General features: G+C 42.6%; 1 long non-coding RNA gene and 1 pseudogene across 10 annotated transcripts in view; both read left to right on the forward strand.

The window, feature by feature from the left end:
• The first annotated feature begins 2,907 nt into the window (after positions 1–2,907).
• Positions 2,908–8,516, forward strand: LOC140471567 (cyclic AMP-responsive element-binding protein 1-like; annotated as a pseudogene).
• Positions 8,517–15,088: 6,572 nt separating this feature from the next.
• Positions 15,089–24,727, forward strand: part of LOC140471564 (uncharacterized) — a 56,627-nt gene continuing 46,988 nt past the window's right edge. For 2 of the 10 annotated variants that reach the window (XR_011957089.1, XR_011957093.1), the window contains exons 1-4: positions 15,115–15,178; positions 15,817–15,924; positions 18,660–18,742; positions 21,885–21,971. This is a non-coding gene — a long non-coding RNA (uncharacterized lncRNA). Of the gene's footprint in view, positions 15,179–15,816; positions 15,925–18,659; positions 18,743–20,831; positions 20,934–21,884; positions 21,972–22,989; positions 23,082–24,727 lie in introns of all 10 variants that reach the window. The other 8 variants (XR_011957094.1, XR_011957090.1, XR_011957091.1 and 5 more) reach the window with 8 other exon arrangements.

The raw sequence follows: 24,727 nt of genomic DNA on the forward strand, positions 1-24,727 counted from the left end.
TCGCCGTGTCCTGGTTAATGGGACACTGCGCATGCTCTTCATAGAAACCAAACTGCGCGTGCGTCGGAGGTTGTCAGTGAGTTCATAGAGAATATTCATATCTACACAGAATCACGGGGGAAATATTCGACATTAACAATTGCTCTGTGAGTTACAGTCATTGAGATGGTTAATATGCAAATAGGTTGTTTGGTCCAACTTAACCATACCAGCCAGGTATGTAAATTACCAATCGTTCTGGGAGTTTGAAAATAAGTTTGTTAGTCGAGTTGTGTAAATCGATTGGAAATATGTTCATTGTCAGATTTACATCTGAACTATTTCTTTAAAACCTCACATTGGTTTATGAGAGGTGTTTAATGCTCCGCTATGCCGTGACACTGATCAATCCTGCAAAGCAGTTGGCTTTCTGACCAATCCTGAAGCGTTCACTCCAGAGAATGCATTGGGCCCGCTCCTCACTCACTCTGGTTGGAGGACCGGCCGCTGCTCGGTCCTTCAGTTCCGCCCCTTCCTTCCAAAAGCAGAGGTGATTCAGGTGCAGTTAAGCAACAGAAACATTAAGGGACAAGGGAAGTTGGAGTCGATGCCTTGTGATGCAGGGAAAATATCCCGAATCTTGGACTGAGAGACCGGCGTTCAATTCACAGGTAGTGCAGGTGTGTGTAAAAACAACTTTGAACAGGTTCATGAGGGAAAATAAGGGAAGTCAGGAACCGAGTAAAAACAATAGAAAACCCATACAATGTGGTGGTGCTCTCAATAGTCAGATGATTTTAGTCTTTACCAAGTGTTTCAGGGTCCCAATACAGTCTGGTCCACTCCTCCTTGTGCACATATACCACGATTGTGGGGTAAAGTGTTGTGGTGGGATATAAAGGTGCTTTTCTAGAACTCATTTGGTTTTGGAGTTAAAAATGGGTGAGAAAGAGTAGGGTTTTGGATGGAGTTACTTGTTCCCCTCCTGCTGCAGCATCTCATTACTGCCCTGACTCTACCTCGTACATGTTTGGTAGAGATCACTGTCATTTCATCAGCCCACAATACAAGATCCGTCACTCTGTTTAAGACAGCAGAAATCTCTTTTAGCACCATAGTCATGACATGCATGAACCTGTTGCAGTGCTTCAAACTCCATGACAGACTCAGTCTGGAACCTCCTCTATCCTTAAGACTTTATGCACTGCTTGCACTTTTCCATTTCCCCTTTGCACATTCCCTTTCCAACCCACCCCACCTGTATCATTCCACAGTTGGAGCTGTCAAGGGCAGAAGTCTGTGGAATAGCCTCCCTAACCTTCTCTATCTTCCTTTTAAGATGTATTTTAAAAACATTCTCTTTAATCAGTGTTTTGATCATCCATGAAGCACCTTAGGAGATTTGCCATTGTGAAAGTTCCATACAATGCAAGAAGTTGTTATTGCCATACATTAGGAGAAACAGGAATGATGTAGTCAAAATTCTAACAAGAAAGTCACTGATAGGCGCAATGTATAGGCCACCAAATAATTACATCACATTGGCATGGGCAATAAACAAATAAATAACTAATGCCTGTACAAATGGTACAGCTATTATCGTCGGTGATTTTAATCTACATGTAGATTGGTCAAACCAGCTCAGTCAAGGTAGCCTTGAGGAGTTCACTAAGTGTCATGATAGTTTTCTTGAACAGTATGAAATGGAACTGACAAGGGAGCAAGCTATCCAAGATCTGGCCCTGTGCAATGAGGTAGGAATAATTAATGACTTCAGACTTAGGGATCCCCTGGGAAGAAGCGATCACCGTATGGTTGAATTAGAATACATATGGAGAGTGTGAAGATAAAATCTAATAACTGGGTCCTGTGCTTGAACACTGGGAACTACAATTGAATGAGAGAGAATCTGGATAATGTAGACTGTAAACAAAAATTTTATGGTGGGAAGTTGATGAGCAGTGGAAGATTTTCAAAGACATTTTACAAAGTGCTCAGCAAAGATATATTCCAGTGAAAAGGAAGGACTGTATGAAAAGGTATACTCGGCAATGGGTATCTAAGGAAAGTGATCAAATTAGACCCTAAGAACATAAGACATAGGAGTGGAAGTAAGGCCATTTGGCCCATTGAGTCCACTCCGCCATTTAATCATGGCTGATGGGCATTTCAACTCCACTCACCCGCATTCTCCCCGTAGCCCTTAATTCCTTGTGACATCAAGAATATATCAATCTCTGCCTTGAAGACATTTAGCGTCCCAGCCTCCACTGCACTCCGTGGCAATGAATTCCACAGGCCCACAACTCTCTGGCTGAAGAAATGTCTCCACATTACTTTTCTGAATTTACCCCCTCTAATTCTAAGGCTGTGCCCACCGGTCCTAATCTCCTCACCTAACGGAAACAATTTCCTAGCATCCACCCTTTCCAAAACATGTATTATCTTGTAAGTTTCTATTAGATCTCCCCTTAACCTTCTAAACTCCAATGAATACAATCCCAGGATCCTCAGCCTATCCTCATATGCTAAACCTGTCATTCCAGGGATCATCCATGTGAATCTCCGCTGGACACGCTCCAGTGCCAGTATGTCCTTCCTGAGGTATGGGGACCAAAACTGGACACAGTACGCCAAATGGGGCCTAACCAGAGCTTTGTAAAATCTCAGTAGCGCATCGCTGCTTTTATATTCCAACCCTCTTGAGAGAAATGACAACATTGCATTCGCTTTCTTAATCATGGACTCAACCTGCATGTTTACCTTTAGAGAATCCTCGACTAGCACTCCCAGATCCCCTTGTACTTTGGCTTTATGAATTTTCTCACCGTTTACAAGGTAGTCCATGCTTGTATTCTTTTTTCCAAAGTGCAAGACCTCGCATTTGTTCACGTTGAATTTCATCAGCCATTTCCTGGACCACTCTCCTCAGTACTAACTGCCTGTCCATCTAACTTCGTATCATTGGCAAACTTCGCTAGAATGCCCCCAGTCCCTTCATCTGGATAATTAATATATAACATGACCACGCAGGTAACCATGCCTGGGATCCAATCAACGACATGTCCAGCAGTAACTTCAGTGCATTTGCCGAATGGGCAGACTGTTCAAGTGCAAGGAGTTATCCAAGCAGCTCAGTCCTCAGTCATACAGTCCCCTCCAGTTCAGACTGTTCAGATCTCTACTATATCTGAATGTGAGGACTCCAAGCAATCTGTGGATAGCATAACTGGCTCTCAGAAACATAGAGAAATTCTATCGAGACGGCCTTCATTCAGGAAAATCCTGAATAAACTTTCTTCTGATCCCCTGGTGTACCAAGAAATTGATGAGGAAAAATCAGAAGAAGAGTCTGTCTCAACTGTTACTACAATGACGATGCAGACACCCATCTATCAGACTATCAGCAGACAATACATTGCTATCACACAGCGGGGGAGCAATTCAGCTGGCCAACAATGGTTCAGATGGAGTGCAAGGACTCCAGACACTAACAATGACCAACGCAGCTACAGCCAAGGTTGGAGCAGCCATTGTACAGTATGCACAGAGCCCTGATGGACAGCAAATCTTTGTTGAAAATGTGTTGCTGGAAAAGCGCAGCAGGTCAGGTAGCATCCAAGGAACAGGAGAATCGACGTTTCGGGCATAAGCCCTTCTTCAGGAATCAGGCAGCATCCAAGGAACAGGAGAATCGACGTTTTGGGCATAAGCCCTTCTGTGCCAGGCAGCCAAGTGCTTGTACGAGGTGCTGCTGAAGATGTCCAAACCTATAAGATCCGTAAAACTCCTAACTCCACTGCTGGCCAGGGAATGGTTATGGCATCTTCACCAGTCCTGCAAAGCCAGTCCCAGAATGCTGAAGAAACCACTCATAAATGTGAAATCTGCCTCATGAAAAACAGGGAAGCAGCTCGAGAGTGCTGTCGCAAGAAGAAAGAGTATGTGAAATGCTTGGAGAATCGGGTTGCTATTCTGGAAAATCAAATTTGAAAGAGAAGGTGTACAAAGTGGCCAAAAACAGCATGAAACTAGAACTGGGAAAATGGTAAAGGTCAACTGAAAGCCACAAAAGAGCTATAAAGAAAAGTAATATAGAACATGAGAAAAATAAACTAGCACAGACTATAAAGACAGAGAGCAAAAGTTTATATAAATATATATAATGAGAAAAGAATGGCTAAAGTAAATGTTGGTCCTTTGGAAAATGAGAAGCATTTAGTTATGGGATATCACAGTGGAGGATGCTAATATCTTTCCGGTAACTAGCAAAGAGACAAAGGTAGGTGAGGATTTGGAAACTATCATTATTACGGAACAGCTAGTTTTGGACTGTTTGGAGGTAATTGAGCTAATGATAGAAAAGTCTCCTGACCTTGATGGAATGCCTCCCAGGGTACGAAAAGAGATGCCAGGAAAAATAGCAAATGCACTGGCAGTAATTTTCTAAAATTCACTGGACTCTGTGGCAGTCCCAGCAGATTGGAAAACAGCAAAAGTGACACCACTGTTTTAAAAAGGAGGTGGACAAAAAGTGGGGAATTATATACCAGTTAGTTTATTCTCTGTAGTGGGAAAGATGCTTGGGTCTATTATCAAGGAAGAAATAACAGGGAATCTCGATAGAAATTGTCCATTGTACAGATGCAGTATGGGTTCATGAAGGGCAGGTCATGCTTGACCAATCTTTTGGAATTCTATGAAGACATTTCAAGCAAGGTGGACAACGGAGACCCAGTGGATGTAGTGTTCCTGGATTTCCAAAAGACCATCAACAAGGTGCTGTGCAAGAGGCTGTTGCACAATATAAGGGTGCATGGCGTTAGCGGTAGAGTATTAGCATGGATAGAAGATTGGTAAACTAATAGGAAGCAAACTGTTGGGGACAAATGAGTATTATTCTTGCTGACAATCATTGACACGTCGTGTGCCTCAGGGATCAGTGTTGGGACTGCAATTATTTACAACTGATACAGATGATTTGGAGTTGGAACTACATGTAGGGTGTCAAAGTTTGCATGTGACACCAAGATGATTAGCAGGACAAAGTGAGCGGAGGACTGTGAAACTTTGCAGAGCAACAAAGATACATTTGAGTGAGTGGGTAATGGTCTGTCAAATTAAATAGAATGTTTGTAAGTATAAAGTTTATACTCTTTGGTTGTAGTAACATTTAAAAATAAAATCACTTGAATGTTAAAAAGTTGCATCATTTGCTCTGCAGAGTGACCTGAGCATCCTTCTGCATGAAGGTTGGTCACCAGGTACAACAATCAGTTCAGAAAGCAAATGGAATTTTGTCCTTCGTTGCTGAAAGGAATGTGTTTAAAGGCAGAGGTTATGTTCCAGCTGTATTTGAGTGCTGGTGAGACCACCCCTGGAGTACTGCATGTAGTTTTTGTCGTCTTACTTGAGAAAGGATGTACTGGCACGAGAGAGGGTGCAGAGGAGGTTAATTAGGTTGATCCCAGAGTTGAGGGGTCTGGCTTAAGAGAGACTGAGTAGATTGGGATTATATTCATTGGAATTCAGAAGAATGGAAAGATATAAAATAATGAATGGAATGGATAAAATAGAAATAGAGAGATGTTTCCACTGGCAGGTGAAGCAAGGACAAGAGAGCATCATCGCAAGATTAGAGGCAGCAAATTTAAGACTGAATTGAGCAGGAACTTCTTGACCTCGATGGAATTCATTGCCCAGGGAAGTAGTTGATGCTAGTTCAGTAAATGTTTTTAAAGCTAGGTTAGATTTTTAAAAACGTAATTAATTAATGGACACAGTGAGAACGTGGGTAAATGGTTCTGTGTCCACGAAATGATCAGCCATGATCTTATTGAATGGCAGAGCAGGCTCGAAGGGCAGGAAGGCCTTCTCCTGTTCCTAGTTCTTCTGTTATACATCCCTCCCTCATTCGTGACTTGGAGGTGTTGGTGTTGGATTGGGATGGACAAAAGTAAAATTCACAGAACACCAGGTTATTGGTCAACAGGATTATTTGGAAGCTTCTTCATCAGGTGGTTTTGAGATGCTGTTGTGTCATTTTTAACTCTTGTAACTCATGACCAGCAACAAAAGCCACGACGCAATCCGTATGCTCCAGCCAACAATGGGTCCCAGGTGATTGATGTCAGAGGCGGACCAATGGAAAGGCAGAGACAGCGCTGGAGGACCTGGCGGGGCAGTTGGTCCTCCGATCAATCAGGATGAATGAGGGGCGGGAATAGACTATACCACGTGATCATCCTCGCGGTCGGTTCGGGATGTGTGGACGGAGAGCCGTTGGTAAAGATAGAAATAAACAGCAGCAAGCGGGAGGGAAATGGTGTTGGTATGGGTTGAGAGGGTTCATAGTCATTTGGTGCACATCGGAAAATACAAATTTGAAACTTAGTCCCGTTTTTGCAGTAAACGGGACAATGCCTCATCTCGCGATTGACTCGAGTAAGCGCCACCATCTTTATTCGGGGCAACGATTCACTGGACTCGTGCAGCCGCCAGCTTTGTAGGGGGCAAAGTTCAGCGGGAGGCATGTGCAGCCTTCTCTGGTATACAGTCATAGGGCAGGATTTACACAGAGCATATTCACACCCAGAGAAATGGATTTTTTTCTGGATTTGTTTTGTCATTCGTTTAAATGATTTGGATGTGAACAGAGGCGGTATAGTTAGTAAGTTTGCAGGTGACACCAAAATTGGAGGTATTGTGGACAGTGATAACGGGTATTTCAGAGTACAATGGGATATTGATCGGATGGAACAATGGGCTAGGAGTGCCAGATAGGGTTTAATTTAGATAAATGTGAGGTGCTGCATTTTAGAAAAGCAAATCAGAGCAGGACTCACACATTGAATTGTAAGGTCATGGAGAGTCTTGCTGAACAAAGAGACCTTGGAATGCAGGTTCATAGTTCCTTGAAAGTAGCGTCGCAGGTCGATAGGATAGCGAAAAAGGCATTTCGTATGCTTCCCATTATTGGTCAGAGCATTGAGTAAAGGAGCTGGACAGGACATTGGTTAGGTCACTTTTGGAATATTGTGTGCGGTTCTGGTCTCCCTCCTTTCAGAAGGAGGCACTGAAACTTGAAAGGTTTGAGAATTGATTTTCAAGGATGTTGCCAGCGTTGGAGGATTTGAGTTGCAGGGAGAGGCATGATAGGCTGGGGCCATTTTCGCTGCAGTGTTATAGGCTGAGGTGTGATGTTTTAGAGGCTTACAAAAATCGTGAGGGACATGGATACCGTAACTAGACAAGGGTTGGTGGAGCATAGAACTAGAGGATAGAGGTTTAGGGTGGGGGGTGGAGGGGAATTTAAAAGGAGCCTAAAGGGCAACTAAAATTGTAACATTTCAAAGGCATTTGAATAGGAAGTGTTCAGAGGGATGTTGGCCAAGTGCTGGCAAATGCGAATACGTTAGGTTAGAATACTTGGTTGGCACAGATGGGTTGGACTGAAGAGTCTGTTTCTGTGCTGGACATCTCTGACTGTGGGATCATAAAAGTGAACATTGCTCTGATTCATCTCTGGGCTCTTTGATGTCCACTTGTTTGTTAGCTTCCTCAGTCTCTCGTGTGTATTTTTGCTCTGTGTAGTATTTTACTATTACGTTCACAGACCTCTTTGTAAATGAATTGTCCACTGCTGCCCGGCTCCTGACCATATGCCCCATTATCAGGTTATTTTTTCCACAATATCTTTGACAGTCAAGAGTTCTTTTTTCCAATAAGTGAGTGGATTTTCCTTCCATTTCTGCCAGTCAAATTCTGCACCATTTTCATTCCCTATAAATCATATTGCACTCCCTGAAACATGATGTGTATTTCTCCTTCCACAGATACCAGTGATCAAGGCCAAAGCTCTCTTGCCTGTTGAGAAGGTGATGTTTGACTTATTTGTACTGCTGCAGTTTGTATGGTGAAGGTGCTCCCACGACGTGGTTGGGTAGGAGATATTACAGATTATTCACTCAGAGATAGTGAAGAGTAGAAGATATCTGTACAAATCAACACATTTTTAATTTCACAAAAATATTGAGAACTTTTGACATAAGACCACAGATGGAGAATATTATATCCGGTGACCAAAACCATTACCAAATAAGCAATTTTTCAGGAATGACTTCAAGGAAGAAAGCAGATCTTAGATGGTAGGAATTCCAGACCATTTTGCCTTGGAATCTATAGAAACAGTCACACAGCTGAACCCAAAAATAAACACATCATTGAGAGTCTGAACTAAAATGAGTTGTTGAGATGTGAAAGGGTGTGTGGTGCAGGAAGATAGGAATGATTACAGCCAGGAATTAAGTCAAGGGTGTGAAAGTAAATTGCTGTTGCTTATAAATGGGAGCATTTTGATGGATCAGCAGGTACAAGTGAATACTTGGGCGGTAGAGTTCTCAATATTCTGAAGATTATAGGGAGGGTGATTGTGGGATGCTGGTCAGGAGTGGGTTTAGATAATGAAAGAGAGTTTCAGTAAATGAGCTGAGACTGTGGTGAGGTCAGGTGATATCAATGAAGTCGAAATAGTGGTCTTGGAGTGGGACTGGGCTGTTGCCCTCAGCTGTGGTATTCAGCTGTTTGTCAGTTTGTGAATCAAGTCTATTACAAGCTCAGAAGCTGATTGGCCCTGGCAGAACACAAACTGGGTGTCACTGAGCAGGTTATTGTAAGCATGTGCTTGACAGCACTATCGATGACAACTTCCAACACTTCACTGCTGAGGGAGTGTGGACTGATGGAGGGAAATTGGCTGGGTTGAATGTGTCCTGCGTTTTTATGTTGAACAACACTACTGACATTTGGAAATGTTTCCCAGATGCCAGTGCTGGAGCACAACTTGTCTTGGTGGGCAGCAAGTTCTGGAGGAGAAAGTGAGGACTGCAGGTGCTGGAGATCAGAGCTGAAAATGTGTTGCTGGAAAAGAGCAGCAGGTCAGGCAGCATTCAGGAACTCATTCCTGAAGAAGGGCTCATGCCCAAAACATCGATTCTCCTCCTCCTTGGATGCTGCCTGACCTGCTGTGCTTTTCCAGCTACACATTTACAGCAAGTTCTGGAGCACAGCCATCAGTATTATTGCCACAATGCGGCAGGGCCCATAGCCTTTACACTACTTGTCAATTTCTTGATCTGATTTGAAATGAGTTTTCAACCAATTCAATTCACATCTGTGAAGTCAGGGACCAATAGAGAAGGCTCATCCACTTGGCACTGCTGGCTGAAGATTGCTGAAAATGCTGTTGTCTTATCTGTTGCATGAATGTGTGAGGCTCCTCCATTAGTAAGGGTAGGGATATTGTGATGCTTCCTGCAGTGAGTTGTTTAATTGTCTATCACCATTCCTGACTAGGTGTGGCAGAACTCAGATCTGATCCATTGGTTGTTTGATCACATAGTTCTATTTGGTGTTGCTTGCACTGTAGCTTCACCAGGTTGGCACCACATTTTTAGGTATGCCTGGTATTGCTCCTGGCATGCCCTGCGGAACTCTCCATTGAACCAGGGTTGATTCCCCTGACTTGATGTTAATGGTTGAGTGGGGGATATACCAGGCCATGAGATTTCAGATTGGGCTGGAGTACAGTTCTGCTGCTGCTGTTGGACCACAGTGAGACAGAAGTTGCAGGGTCAAGAGGGCTGATTGTGTGGTTGTATTTTCCAGTGCACGAGAAAATACAATGTGGTCCATCCAGTTTCATTTCTTTGTTGAGTCTGTGCAGTGACTAATACAATGAGTGATTTGGTGGGCCACTGTCAGGAATGCAACTTTAAAAAAAAGGATTTGTAATTTACACATGAAAGAAGTGAAACTATCATGGTATTCGAACAAATGAAAGACTGAACAGACAATCAAGGTATTTTTCAATGGATAATTTCAGTTACATCACACTGTAAATGTTTGCTACAAATTCCGTGCCTTAGAATTGTGCCCTCCACAATCACCTGATGAAGGAGCGGTGCTCTGAAAGCTAGTGTGCTTCCAAATAAACCTGATGGACTATAACCTGGTGTTGTGTGATTATTAATTGAGAATATTACAGCACTACTAACAGGGCTGCATGTAAACAAGCTCAGCCCAGTTAATCAATACATTCGGAAGGATTTCCTCCAAGTTTGATTACACAATATTAGGCAAAACCGTCAACTTCAACCTGCAATGTTGCTCTTAACAAAAACTTCAGGCTGACACAAAGCTCCCCAACCCACTGCAATGTGGTAACCGGGCCCGGCCCAGGAATTGGAACTGGGACATTTGTGGACTGTGATCTCAAAGGAAGGGAGCAAACACAATTCTGACAGGTTAGTCCTCAAAGATGAGTAGCAAGTTTGAGACAAGGCAGGTGGTATGCCTTCTTACACTTAGTAAAGTTGCATTTCTTATTTACAGTCGTGTTTTGCAAAGTATAAAAAACCAGTTTGTTTTCCGTGGTTAGGGAGTTTTATCCTCGTTGGTCACAGTTGCAGCCCCTCGCTCCCCAAGTCAAATCACAGGATCTATAACAAAAAAATAAACTGTACGTGCTGGAGATCTCAACCACAGAAACAAAGTGCTGGAGAAACTCAGCAGTTCTGAGGGTATCTGTGAAGTGAAAAAAATGTTACATTTGAAGTTCACTGACTCTTCATCTGAACGGACAAAAGGTCATGAGACTTGGAGCTTACAATGTTTTATTCCCCTCAGAGATGCTGCTGGACCTGATGTTCTCCAGCACTGTGCTTTCTATAGTGAACTTTATTTACAAAACAGATTGGAAAAATACTAATCTCCAAAAGTGAAAGGTTCATTGCAAACATGAGCATAGTTTCTACACTTGAGTTACACAAGCACGTCTCGGTTTAAAAACAAGATTTAACTCACAATAATATTCCATCTCAAAATTAGCCAAGTTACACCAGTAATAAAGCTCCTCCACCCAATGAGGCACTTCAGCACAACATCCTGCAGTGTTACACACAGCCACCTTTACCAAAGAATGATCACATGTCACAAAATTGAAGGCCAAGAGCATGTCTCTTTAAAGGAGCTGAAGTCAAACTCAATTTTTGGAAGGGTTTTTATTAAACCTGATCGAACATTTAAATCTCAGAGCATAATCTTTCCTTTTTTAAACAAAGTGTGTGGGAAACATCCCACATCTTGCTAAAGGTTCAGATCAGTCTGATACATAGAGCCAACGTTCAAGCAAACATCACACTTTCCATTCACTTCTACAAAGGGCTGACATCACATTTCTTCAGGATTTAAAGTATTTTATAAATTGTTTGTAAGCTCATTTGTCACGTTAAAGAACTGGATAATGAATGCCATTGTATTCAATAAGAGTGAAGCCTGTGACAGCAGATTTATCTTTGGAGGGTAGTGTATGTGCTTTCTAAGTTCTGGGAGCACTTTGGGAGACTGCTCCCAGATGGTGTTAGTGAGCATATCTGGAATGCACTGTTTAGATTTGGGAATCCTTGGGAGACAATCTGTGGTCTCACTAATACTTGGCTTGTGTTGTTGGTGTACAGTAAGCAATTCATAAAGTTACTTATGTATTATTGTTGACTACCTGAATGGTATTCAAATCTGCCAGGTTGCCTTCAATAGTGTAAATGCATCTATTGTAAATGTTTTACAATATTCCAGAACTGCCCAGTGCTTGGCAAATTCAGGGGGGACAAAAAATCACATTGAGTAATTTGAAATTAAGAATCCAAGAGGATGTAACCACTGAAGTATTCAATTCAAATAGTTAAATGGAGTGCTCACATTTAAAATACCTGTTATCCATAGGAATGGATGGACTGACAGAATTGGGACCAAATTCCTGGCTGGGGAGTGTGAAATGTGCTTTGATAAAGTCACCTGCATTTACCAACAATAATTTGGCAAGCTCGGAAATTTAAAAAACAATACGAGCTTCATTGCTGCTCCAGTCGGGTCACAAACTCTGTGAAAAAAATAACAATGTTCAGGTTTATTGCATACACTCTGAAACACGTGTTCCTTCTACAGATCCTGCAAGTTTCCCCAATGAGCATAGTCCATCCAAATGATGTTCCTAACTTTGGCCAACTCATTTCTTTCTGAGCCTCTATAACCTGAAGAGTGACCAGAAGCAATTACTCCACATATGTGGGAACATTACCGACGAGGATTTTTTCCTTCAGAATTGACTTCCATATATTCAGTGCCCAGAACAGATAAAAAGCTTGTTACCTTTTATAGAGCAATGATTCAGTGGGAGTAAAACGCCAACCTTTTCTTGCTTAACAATCACGCTACCTAAATTTTAAACGTGAACACTTCTTAATAGTTCACCAGATCCTAATGAAATATTTTGTGCGAACAAATCACATGATACATATTTATTCAGATAACAAAACAAGTTTGTTCATTGAAGAACCCAGAGGAAAAGGTCATGAAACAATGTGAGTTTGATATACCTCAATCATCATTTCAAGTGCATTCTCTGCATAAATTCTCCTTTTCCTCCTCGAAGTATTTAACTTCTTGAATAATTGTGAGAATGAAGTCGCAGTTGTACAACACAAAATCTGACCCTTCAGTCCAACTTGACCATGCTGACCAGATATCCAAAATTAATCTAGTCCCATTTGTCAGCATTTGTTCCATATCCATCTTAAACCCTTTCTACTGATTATCAGTTTATTTTACTTTATCAGCACTTGAAATACTGACATTTTTTTCTCCCAACATTGGTTAAAGAAATCATAAGTTCATTCATCCAAGTTAATTTTGTAATCTTTCACAAAGAAACAAGTGAGAACATCATATAGCTGAGTGCAAAACAAAATACTGCAGCTGCGTGATATCTGGGAACACTGTAAAGGTGAGGCACTGATACTGCACAAGTTTGTCAGCACGGTTTCAATTACTAGAATAATTTAGACTTCACATAGTTAAGGTAAATGTGCGATATCTGAATTTCATGAATTGGTTCCTATTGCACTTTTGAGAAGATTAAACCAAGAATAATTTTTGTTGATCAAAGGAGAAAGTGATGACCAAAGAAGCTGGACATTAGAGTCGGAAAGTGTCATGCTGGAAAAGCACAGCAAGTCAGGCAGCATCCGAGAAGCAGGAGAGTTGATGTTTCGGTCATAAGCCCTTCATCAGGAATCATAGGCTTCAGAAAAATAACTGACATAGACTTATGCCAATACATTTGTAGAAGGGTCAGATTAGAGACTAATTTCAGATTTGGTACCATTCAGTGCAACATTTCAGTATGATACTTACATATGTTCCTAAAAGAGAAGTTGTCTAAAATTACAAGCTCTAGAATGATTACACGATTAAACCTGGAAATAAAGCTGGTGAACAAGAATGGCAAAGTGAAGTCCCATCAGTATCGCCTCGGGCAGTGTCAAGTAAGAATTTGACAACAGAGTTGCCACTTTGGTGTAACCTGCAGTCTGGCCAAAATGCAGCAAAAATCTGTTCAATTTCATCTGCAAACTATTGAATGCAAATCCTCCTTGCACACTAATGAGGCAGCATTTTGGGATGTCATTTTTAAAATATATTATTTTCAAAGTTCCTCACAATTAAGAGTGATCACTTGGTGCTGTCTGCATAACACAGTATGAAAAGGAACTAACAAAAAAAATTATAACCCCAATTCAGAGTCACTAATTCATTGATATTGCATGGGTCCAGCATTTGTAAGTAATCAGTTTTTAAAAATAAATACAGATACATTTACTAACTATATTGGAGAACAGTCAAATTTCTTACTGAACAGAGACAGGATTGGACAGAGTCTGCATGGATTTAAGAGAGGGGAATCGTACTTAGCACATTTACTGAAATAATCTACAGAGTCAAATATTAAAGAAAGAAATTGCAGGATATTTAGAAAAGCTTATCATTAAACATGGTAGACTGGGTTTTGTGAAAGAGAAACTGTATTTGACAAATTTATGACAGTTCATTGAGGAGAGAACAAGCAGGACTGAAAAAGGGCAATCCAATGATGCTCTGTATTTGGATTTTAAAAATGTAAATGATAAGGTGCTACATAAAAGTTAATTGCACAATTTAGGAGCTCATGGTATCAGCGTAATGTATTATCATGGACTGAGGATTGGTTAACCACATTGGCTGTTGCTGAGTCCTCACTTGGAGTACTGTATACAATGTTAGCTCCCATATTTAATAAAGAATAAACTAACATCGGAGACCATTCAAAAAAGATTCACTTAGCTGCTTTGAGGACGAAAGGGTTGGCCTATCAAGAATAGATAAGCAGAAGTGATCTTATGGAAACAAGATTCTGAGGAGCTTGACAGGGTAGATGTTGACTAGATCTTTTAGCACCAGTGAAGTCTCAAACCAGGGGACATTACATAAGGGAACATTCATTTTAGGAAAAGTAAAGATTTTTTTTCTCAGATAATGGCTAGAATTTTCTCGCCCAAAAACTTGTGAAAGTTAAATGTGGGAGGGGAATGGTTGGGTTACTCTTTGGAGGGTTGTTCTGGCTTGTTGGGCTGAAGGGCCTGTTTCCACATAGTAGGGAATCTGTGATTCTATCTCAAATTATTTTAAAAGAGGGCAGATATACTTTTGAAATATTGAGCAGTTGAGGGCTATGCGGATCAAGCATAAAAGAAGTGTTGAGGTCTGGGTTGGCCAAGCCATGATCTGATAGAATGGGGGAACAAGCTGAAGGGAATGAATGCCCTACGCCTGCTCCTTGAGGCTCCGTTTCATGTTTTTTTTGTTTTCAAAGAAGAGTGTGATACAATGTGCTAAAGAAGATGTTGTGAAAAGCAGTGAAAATGAGTTGTTTATGTACTGATTCAGATGGCATTGATTCATCAATTACAGCTATACAGTCATGAGTGGGAAGGCAATTCCCTCCATGAATAAAGGAAATCTACTGCAGAGCTCACACAAAGGGAATTCTGACCCTCAGTAAACTCTCCCATCACATTACCCAACATATTAGTTAAGCAGGACGCACTGCGCATGCTCTAGCCAACAAATGACCCGCGGGTGATTGATGTCAGTACTGGACCAATGAAAGGTCGGTGGGCGGATCTGGAGGACCTAGGGGAGGTTGGTCCTCCAACCAATCAAAGTGAATGAAGGGCGGAGCTAAACTAAACCATGTGATCACCCTTGCGCGCGGCGCAGAGTCGCTGTAATGAATGCTCGGGAAGTTATGGAGAGAAAGGATACGGTAAGGAAAGAAATAAACAGGGAAATGGGATAAAAACTGTGTTGCTATGAGCGGAGAAGTTTTACAAACAAATTGTGCACGACGGAAAACATAAATTTGAACGTCCCAGTCCCGTGTTTGCAGTAAATAGAGAGTTGCCTCAGCGCGGCTGCAGGTCTGAGTGAGCGCCGCCATCTTTATTCGGGACAACGATTCACTGGACACGGTCGGAGCCGCCATCTTTGTAGGGGGCAAGGTGCAGCCAGGCGCATGTGCAGCCTTTTGTCTAGTACAGAGTCATTGGGATCATAGCAGCCAATACTGCTCTGATTCACCTCTGGGCTCCCTCATAACCACTTTGTCAGATCTAGCTTCCTCAGTCTCGAACCATGGGTGTATTTTTGGTCTGTTTACTCCTGTATTATTACTTTTATAGACCCTTTGTAAATGAGTTTTTCACTGCAGCCCAGCCCCTGACCATGTACTGCTCTATTATCAGATTACTTTTTTCTTGAATACTTTTGACAGTCAAGAATTCTTTTTTCCAACAAGCAAGTGTATTTTCCTTCCATTTCTGAATATCAAATTCTGTACCATTTTCATTCCCTGTAATCCATTTTGCTCTCCCTGAAACATCAACTGTGTTTCTCCTTCCACAGATACCAGTGATTAATGCCAAAGCCCTGTTGCTTGTGGAGAGGGTGATGTTTGACTTTCTTGTACAGCTGCAGTTTGTGTGGTGAAGGTGCTCCTTACAATGTGGTTGGGTAAGTGGCATTATCGATTATTCACTCAGCAACAGTGATGATTTGAAAATAATGTCCAAATCAACAACAGTTTGTATTTTTATTATCATGCTTATAATTTCACAAAAATGTTATTGAGAACTTTAGACATTACGCCAGAGATGGAGATATTAGGTCAGGTGACCAAAAGCACTGTCAAAAAGCAGATTTTGAGGGATGTCTTAAAGGTGGAAAGCAGACCTGAGAGGTTTTGGCTGCAAATTTCAGACCATGCTGCTTCAGCAACTGTAGAAACAGCCACACAGGTGAAGTAATGAATTAACAAATGGTTGGGAGTCTCGAAGAAAATAGGTTGTCGAGGTCTCAAAGTGTGTGTGGTGCAGGGAGCTAGGGATTATCACAGCCAGGAATTAAATCAAGGGTGAGAATTTTAAATTGAGGGATATTGGCCAGGTGAGACTAGATTGGGTTGGGGTATCTGGTCGGCATGGATGGGTTGGACCGAAGGGTCTGTTTCCTTGCAGTACCTCTCTATGGCTGTATGTTGATTATAATTAGGAGCCTTTTGATAAATCAACAAGCAGAAATTTAGACTTTCTTGATATTACAGTGAGGTTGAATGTGGGAAGCTGGCCTTGAGTGTGTTTGGAAAATGAAGTCTGGAGATAACACAAGGTGGATGAGAGTTTTAGTAAATGAGCTGAGATGAGGGTGGAATCAGCTAGAATTAGTGATCTTGGAGTGGGACTGGGCTGTCACCCTCACCTCGCCTCTGGGATTCAGCTGGTGGCCAGATTGTGAATCAGGGCGGTAACACAATCGGGAACTGAGTGGCCCTGGTGGAGCCTAAATGAGTGTCGCTCAGCTGGCTGTTGCTGAGCAGCTGCTGCTTGGTTGCCCTGTTGATGACTACTTTCATCACTTTACTGCTGATCGAGTGTGGACTGATAGAGGGAAATTGGCTGGGTTGGATTGCCCTGTGTTTTTGTGTTGAACATCCCTGGGCAATGTTCCACATTGTAGATAGGTGCCAGTGCTGGAGGGGTACATGACTTGGTGGGTGGCAAGTTCTGGAGCACAAGCCATCAGTATTATTGCCAGAATATTTGCAGGGCCCGTAACCATTGCACTACTTAACCATTTCTTGATGTTATTCAAACTGAATCGAACTGGCTGAAAATTCACATCTGTGATGTTAGAAACCACTGGAGAAGGCTGAGATGGATCATCCCACTTTGCACTTCTGGCTGAAGATTGCTGCAAATGCTGTCATCTTATCTGGTGCATGGGTGTGTGAGGCCCCTCCATCAGTAAGGGTGGGGATATCTGTGATGCTTCCTCCAGTGAGTTGTTTAATTGTCCATCACCGTTCACAACTGGGTGTGGCAGAACTGCAGAGCTCTGATCTGTTCCATTGGATGTAGGATCACTTAGCTCTATCATTTGCTGCTGATGCTGTTTGATGTGCAGATAGTCCTGTTTGATAGCTTCAACAGGTTGGCACTTCATTTTTAGGTCTGCCTGGTGCTGCTCATGGCATGCCCTCCTTTCCTGTACATTGTGATGGGTGAGTGCAGGATTTACAAAGCCATGAGATTACAGATTACAGTTCTGCTGCTGTTGATGTCCCATAGTGCCTCAGAGATACCCAGTTTGAGATCGTCCATCTCTTCGAAGTCTGTCCCATTTAGAACGGTGATAGTGTCATTCAACACAATGGAGCTTTTTCTCAACTTTAAGCCAAGTCTTGTGTCTCCAAAAGGAATGTGTGATGGTCGCGCTTACTGATACTGTCATGGCCAGATGTATCTGCCGCTGGTCAATTCATAACAATGAGATCACTCTTGTTTTTCTCTCTTGTTGGTTCCCTCCCCACCCGCTGCAGACTCAGTTGAGCAGCTATATCCTTTAGGACCTGCAGCTCAGTCAGTAATTCTGTTGCAGAGCTAGTCTCGATTGTGGATATAGAAATCCTGTACCCAGAGTACGTTTGACTGCATTTTATTGCCTCAGTGCTTCCTCCAAATGTTGTTCAACATGAAGCAGAACTGATCCATCAGCCAAGAGAGGACGGGACGTGGTAATCAACAGGAGCCATGAGACTTCCTGGTCTCTGGAGCCAATGCTGAGTACTCCAAGGGCAAATCCTCCCTGTCTGTAGACCACTGTGCCACCACCTCTGCCTGGTCTGTCCTGCCGGTGGGACAGGACATATCCAGAGATTTCAGGAGAAAGTGAAGACTGCAGATGCTGGAGATCAGAGTCAAGAGTCTGGTGCTGGAAAAGCGCAACAGGTCAGGCTGATGAAGGGCTTAGGCTCGAAACGTCGATTCTCCTTCTCCTCGGATGCTGCCTGACTGTTGTGCTTTTCCAGCACCACACTCTCGATATCTAGGGATGGTGATGGTGGTGTCTGGTTATCTTTGTCAGGGATGATTCCATGTGTATGACTATGTCAGGCTGTACCTTGACTAGTCTGTGAGACAGCTCGGCACATTTTGGCACCAAAAACCATATGTTAGTGAGGAGGACGTTGCACCATCGAGAGGGCTGATTCTGTGGTTGTAATTTCTGGTGCCTTGTTAGTTGCCAACTGGTCCATCCAGTTTCATTCCTGTGTTGAGACTTTGCAGTGATCAGTACAGTGAGTAGCTGGCTGGGCCGCTGTCAGGTTGGCAGGATTTGTTTCGCCATTGACAATTGTTTCATGGAGATCAGGAGATTCCTAATACGTTGTTTTTTTTTCTTGAATTCAGATTCCACCATCTGCCAAGATGGGATTCGAATCAGGACTTCAGTCGTTTGTTTTAATATTCTGGATAAAACCTAAATACATCAGGTTTGTTCACTCATTTTAAATATCACTAACCCTGGTTTGGTTTCTTTGTGAAACACTGTCCATCATCCTGTCTCCTCCATCCTCCCCTCCAACAACGAGTGAGGAGCACATGGAGTTTCTCTGTCACTAAGACTGAGATAATCCGATCTGCTGCTTCTCTCCCTCCCACTAGCCCACTGAGTCAAACTGCCTCACGTGGTGTTCCTGGTTTTTGTCCGAAACCTACATCTTTCTCCAGTGTCTTGTCAAGCCTTATCAGAGCTCACCTTGACCCTTTACCCTAATCTCGCTAAACTCCCTTTCCAACTCTCTTTCCTCTGCTGCCGCCTCATCACTCCCCTTTGCCAATTCATAGATATTGTTCCTTGTTCTGTCTGTTGGTCTTTTTTTGGTTATGTCCTTCTCTCCCATTCTGTGAAAAACTAATATTTGACCTCACCATTGTTGGAAAATCCTGCTCCATCTCCACTCTCCTTTTCCTTTCTGAATTCCTTGCATTTGGTGTCCCTTAACGATCTATCCTTGGTCTCTCCTGTATCTCACGTACATTGTGCCAGGAGGTGATATCATCCAAAAACACTGTGTTAGGTTTGACATGTACACGGACGATGCCCAGCTCGCCCTCCCCATCATCCCTCTCCATTACTCCACTGTTACTCAGTTATCAAACTGCTTATCACATTCCCACTACTGAATTAGCTGCAGTTTCCTCCAATGAAACATTGTCATGGTTAAACCCATTGCCTTACCTTTACCTTTCTGCTGAGCCCCTCCCACCCACTGGGAACTCTCTGAGGCAGAACGACACTCTTCACAATATTGCTGTTATATCTGACCTCAAGGTGACCTTCTGATCAGACATCCACACAATCACAACACCGGGAACTCCAATCTCTTAAATGTTGCTCACCCCAACTCCATTGCTACTGAAACCCCTTACCCACGTCTGTGTCACCTTAAACTTGAATCCAAAACAGAACCCTTGATTCCGTGACTCATAATCTGGTTTCAGACTCCCCTCTCAGTATTTACCCTCAGACACATCCCCTCTGTATTTATCCTGTCAAACCCCTTCAGAATCCCATCTGTCTCAATGAGATCACCTCTCTTTCTCCAAAATCCAGTGAGTAGAGTCCCAACCTTTTCAGCCTTTATTTAAAAGATAATCCCTCCAAACCAGGGATCATCTCATTGAATCTTCCCTGAAATGCCTCCAATAACGTGACACATTTCCTTATCTAAAGGGACCAAAACTGCTCTCATTACTGCAGATATGGTGGTCTCACCAGCACTTCCACACATTACTCTCAGGTAGAGACTCCAAACTCTAATACTGAAAAACTTTGAAACAAAACATTCGATTCCCCTTCCTGATTCCCTGTTGTAACTGTGTGGTAGCTTTCTGTGTTTCCTGAACAATTACCCCTGGTCCCTTTGTTGTGCAGCTTTCTACAGTTTCCACCATTTAAATAGTACTTTGTTCTTTTATTATCTCCTCCAAAATGATCAATTTCCTATTTTTCCCAAGTTACACCCCATCTGGCAATTTGTTGCCTCTTTCTCCTGTGCATCTCTCTATTTTCATAACCCTCTTAGACCTCTACAGTTATGCCTTTTCTAGGAGATATCCCCCCTTCCCATTCTTCCAAACATTTACTGGGAGCACTGGGCAGTGGGAAGCAGACAGAGTTGCTATCTTTTTAGGGATACGCTTTGGAGTGATTGGGAGGATCTTCCTACCCATTGGTCAGGATGGAGACAACTTGCCCATCGTTAGGCATTAGCCTTTCACACCCATGTCTTATTGATGAGGCAGAGCGGCAGCACGGAATGAAAGAAAAGAAAGTCATTCTTGTTCCCCATATCTCCCTGACGCTTGGATGATTTTCTCCAATGTGTCAAAGAACTGCTGTGTTCAGTCACATGAGATCTCAAGTTGGAATCTCCTAGAAACCCACAGATTTCCCTCTGAGTTGACTGCTGATGTCCTCAAGGGTAATATGTACAGTAATCCTGGGCCACGAGGAGGGGATGGTGTGAGTTTCTAACTTGAACTGATAGTGATAGATTTTATAAACTTGTATTACAGGATATTACAGGTGGACATTCAGATGGTAATCTCAGTAAATATTCTGCTAAACTCTAATTGAATTACTCAGTATATCAGGACATGGATATTCGCATTGTGTGTGTGAGTATTGTGTTCCAGATCAATCCCATTTGCTGCTTTAAGATTCTCCTTTGAATCATCGCATTCTCTCAAAAGGTCTCCCCAAACCTTCAATGTGTCCTGTAATCCTTTTATGATGACCTGATGAGTGTAAGGTTTATTATTCGGATGTGTAATTTTTGTATAAGGATGCCTCAGAGAGGGAGCACAATATTCTTAAAGGGGAGAATAACCATTTTGAGGAGAGGCTGTTGTTTATTGGTATCAATGACATAGGAATAGAAGAGTTCACATTATTGGATCATTGGAATCTCTTGTGGGGTAGAATTGCCCTCCATCAGAAGGATGGATTGTACTGGCACTGGAAGGGAACAGTGGCTAGTGCTATTCAGGAGGCATTAACCCAGTGAAGGAATGTGGGTAAACCTAGAGAGAGAGTGAGGGAAGAGCTCGGTCCGACGCTGGTACAGTTCAGACGTCAAACAGTCAAGGCAGACAAGGGCAAGGCACAGAATGAGCAGTTTCACTGCATTTATTTCAATGCAGGAGGCCCGATAGGTCGGGCAGAGGAGCTCAGGGTATGGTTTTGAACATCGCACTGGGATATTATAGCAATTATAGAGGCATGACGTAATGATGAATAGGACCAGCAGCTTAATGTTCCAGTGTATAGATGCTATAGCAAAGATAGAAAGGGGGCAACAGAGCAGGGGGAGAGGTATTTTTGATTAGGGATAACATCACAGCTGGGCTTCAAGAGGGTATTCCTGGGAGTACATCCAGGCAGGTTATACAGGTGGAACTGAGAAATAAGAAAGGGATGATCTCCTTATTGGGATGGTAATGTTGACTGCCCCCCACTTCCCCAATAGTCAGCAGGGAGTTGAGAAGCAAATTTACTAAGAGATCACTTATCCGTAAGAACAGTATGGTTGTTTCCAAGACTTGACCTTCTTTGCTATTCATTCACAGGATGAGGGTGTCACTGGCTGGGCCCAAAGGGCAGTAAAGAGTCAACCACATTGCTGTGGGTCTGGAGTCACATGTAGGCCAGACCAGGTAAGGATGGCAGATTCCTTGCCTGAAGGATATTAGTGAATCTGATGAGTTTTGCTTTTCGCAATAATCAACAATGGATTCATGGTCTTTAATAGATTCTTAATTCCAAATTTTTATTGAATTCACAGTCCACTGTCTGCTGTGATGGGATCCAAACCCTGGGCCCCAGAACATTATCTGGGTGTCTGGATTATCCATCTAGTGATAATCTCACTCGGTCATTTGGCAGGGTGAGTGACTGAGGTATCCGTGGGGCAGCACATCAGCACCAAAGATCCCATGGTCTCTGTGGAAGATAGAAAGGGCTGGGGAGGGAGATATATCCCTGGTGGTGGGGTCTGACTGTAGGTAGCGGACATAGCAGAGGTTACTGGAGATTAGTGGGTGGCAGGTGAGGAGTGGGGGATTATATTCTTATTGTTGTTGGAGGGGTGGGGGGGGGGAAGTTGGAGGTACAGGAAGTGGAGGATATGCGTTGGAGTGCATTGTTGATCAAGTGGGAGGGAAATGCGGTCCTTGAAAGAGGAAACCTTTCTGGGATGTCCTGGAGTGGAATTGCTTCTCCTGGGAGCAGATATGGCAGAGGCGGCGGAATTGAGAGTGCAGGATCACATTTTTACAGGAATATACTCGAGGGTAATCAGGAGAGCAAAAAGGGGACTTGAAATATCTCTAGGACATAGTTTAAGGAGAATCCAAAGAGATTCTACAAATAATTTAAGGATAAAATAATAACCAGACACAGAATAGGACCCCTTAAAGATCAACAAGACCATCTATGGAACAACAGGAGGTGGGAGAAATACTATGCTATTCTATTCTAGAGAGTTTGGAGAAATAAATAGTGATAATTTGAAAAGTGTCTATATTACAGAGGAGGAAGTACTGGATGTCTTAAACAGTAGCAAGGTGGATAAATCCCTGGGACCTGATCAGGTGTATTCCAGAAATTTGTGGAAAGCTAGGAAGGTGTTGGCAGTGCCCCTCCCTAAGGTATTTATATCATTGTTTGTGACAGGTGAGATGCTGGAAGATGGGTGCCATTATTTTAAAAAGGTGGTAAGGAAAGGCCAGGGAACAAGAGAACAGTCAACCTAACGTCCGTGGTAGGTAAGTTGTTGGAAGGGATTCTGAGGGACTGGATTTACATGTATCTGGAAAGACGAGGATTGATTAGGGCTCGTCAACATGGCTTTGTGTGTGGGAAATTCTCTCTCTCTAACTTGATTGAGTTTCTTTGAAGATGTGACAAAGATGATTAATGAAGGCAGACTGTGGACGTTGTCTATATGGACACTGAACGATGTTCCACATAGCAGACTCGTTAGCAAAGTTAGATAACATGGAATGTTGGGAGAACTAGCCATTTGGATACAAAACTGGCTTGAAGGTAGGAGGCAGAGGGTGGTGATGGAGGGTTGCTTTGCGGACTGGAGGCCTGTGAGCAGCATTGTCCTGCAGGAATGGGTATTAGGTCCTTAAATAAATGACTTGGATGTGAATATATGAGATATGGTCAGTGGGTTTACAGAAGACACCAAAATTGGAGGTGTAGTGGACAATGAAGCAGGTTAGTTCAGAATGCAACAGTATCTTGACCAGATGGGCCATTGGGGCGAGGAATGGCAGACTGGGCTCAATTTAGACAAATGTAAGCTGTTGGAATTTGGAAAGGAAATCAGAGCAGGACTTGTACACTTAATGGTAAAGTCCTTGGGAATGTTGCTGAACATAGAGACCATGGAGTGCAGGTTCATTGTTCCTTGAAAGTAGAGTCGAAGGTAGGCAGACTAGTGAAGGTGGTGTTTGTTATGCTTATATTTATTGGTCAATGCATTGAGTTCAGAAGCTGGGACGTCAAATTCTGGTTGGACAGGACATTGATTAAGCCATTTCAGGAATTATGTTTTAAGTTCGAAATTCCCTGTTCTGGAAAGGATGTTGTGAATCTTGAAAGAGTTCAGACAAGATTTTCAAAGACTTTGCTCGGGTTGGAGGATTTGGGCTACAGGGAGAGGGTGAATAGGCCAGGGGTAATTTCCCTGGAGAGGCAAAGACTGAGAGGTGACTTCATGGAGATCAATAAAGTCATGAAGGGCATGGATAAGGTGAACAGCCAGGGTCATTTCCCCCCAGTTAGTTGGGTTCAAAACAAGATCACATGGACTAAAGTTGAGAGGGCAAGGATTTAAAATGGATCTAAGGGGCAAAGTTTTCAAGCTGTGTGTGGTGTATGTGTGGAATGAGCTGCCGGATGAAGTAGTGGAGGCTGATACAATTACAACATTTGAAAGGCATCCGATTGGGTACGTGAATAGGAAGAGTTTCCAATGATACGGACCAATAGCTGGCAAATGGGACTCCGTTTGTTGAGGATTCCTCGTTGTCATGGACAAATTGGACCAAAGGTCTGTTTCTGTGCTGTACATCTCTATGACACTAATAAATGAAAATAAGATGTGTTCCTCTTTTGTGGAGAGCGAGCAGAAGCACAGATAATTGTCCTTGGAGCTGAGAAGGTTAAGCAGTGATTTTGACCAGGTGCAAATTTGTTTCTAGGATATCTAATCTGCAGAGTGAGGGGAATTGTTAACAATGTCACAATTTTAGTAACTGTTTTCAGGTAATTGGCAAATAATGTGAATATGTGAACATTATTTTATTCAGTAAGTTCTGAGTATCTGGAACAGTCTGAATGGCAGCTGGACACAGACTCAGCAGTTATTCATAATCAGATTTAGAATTTTACTTTTTAA

This window comes from Chiloscyllium punctatum, unplaced genomic scaffold (assembly GCF_047496795.1).
Source record: "Chiloscyllium punctatum isolate Juve2018m unplaced genomic scaffold, sChiPun1.3 scaffold_121, whole genome shotgun sequence".
Taxonomy (NCBI): domain Eukaryota; kingdom Metazoa; phylum Chordata; class Chondrichthyes; order Orectolobiformes; family Hemiscylliidae; genus Chiloscyllium; species Chiloscyllium punctatum.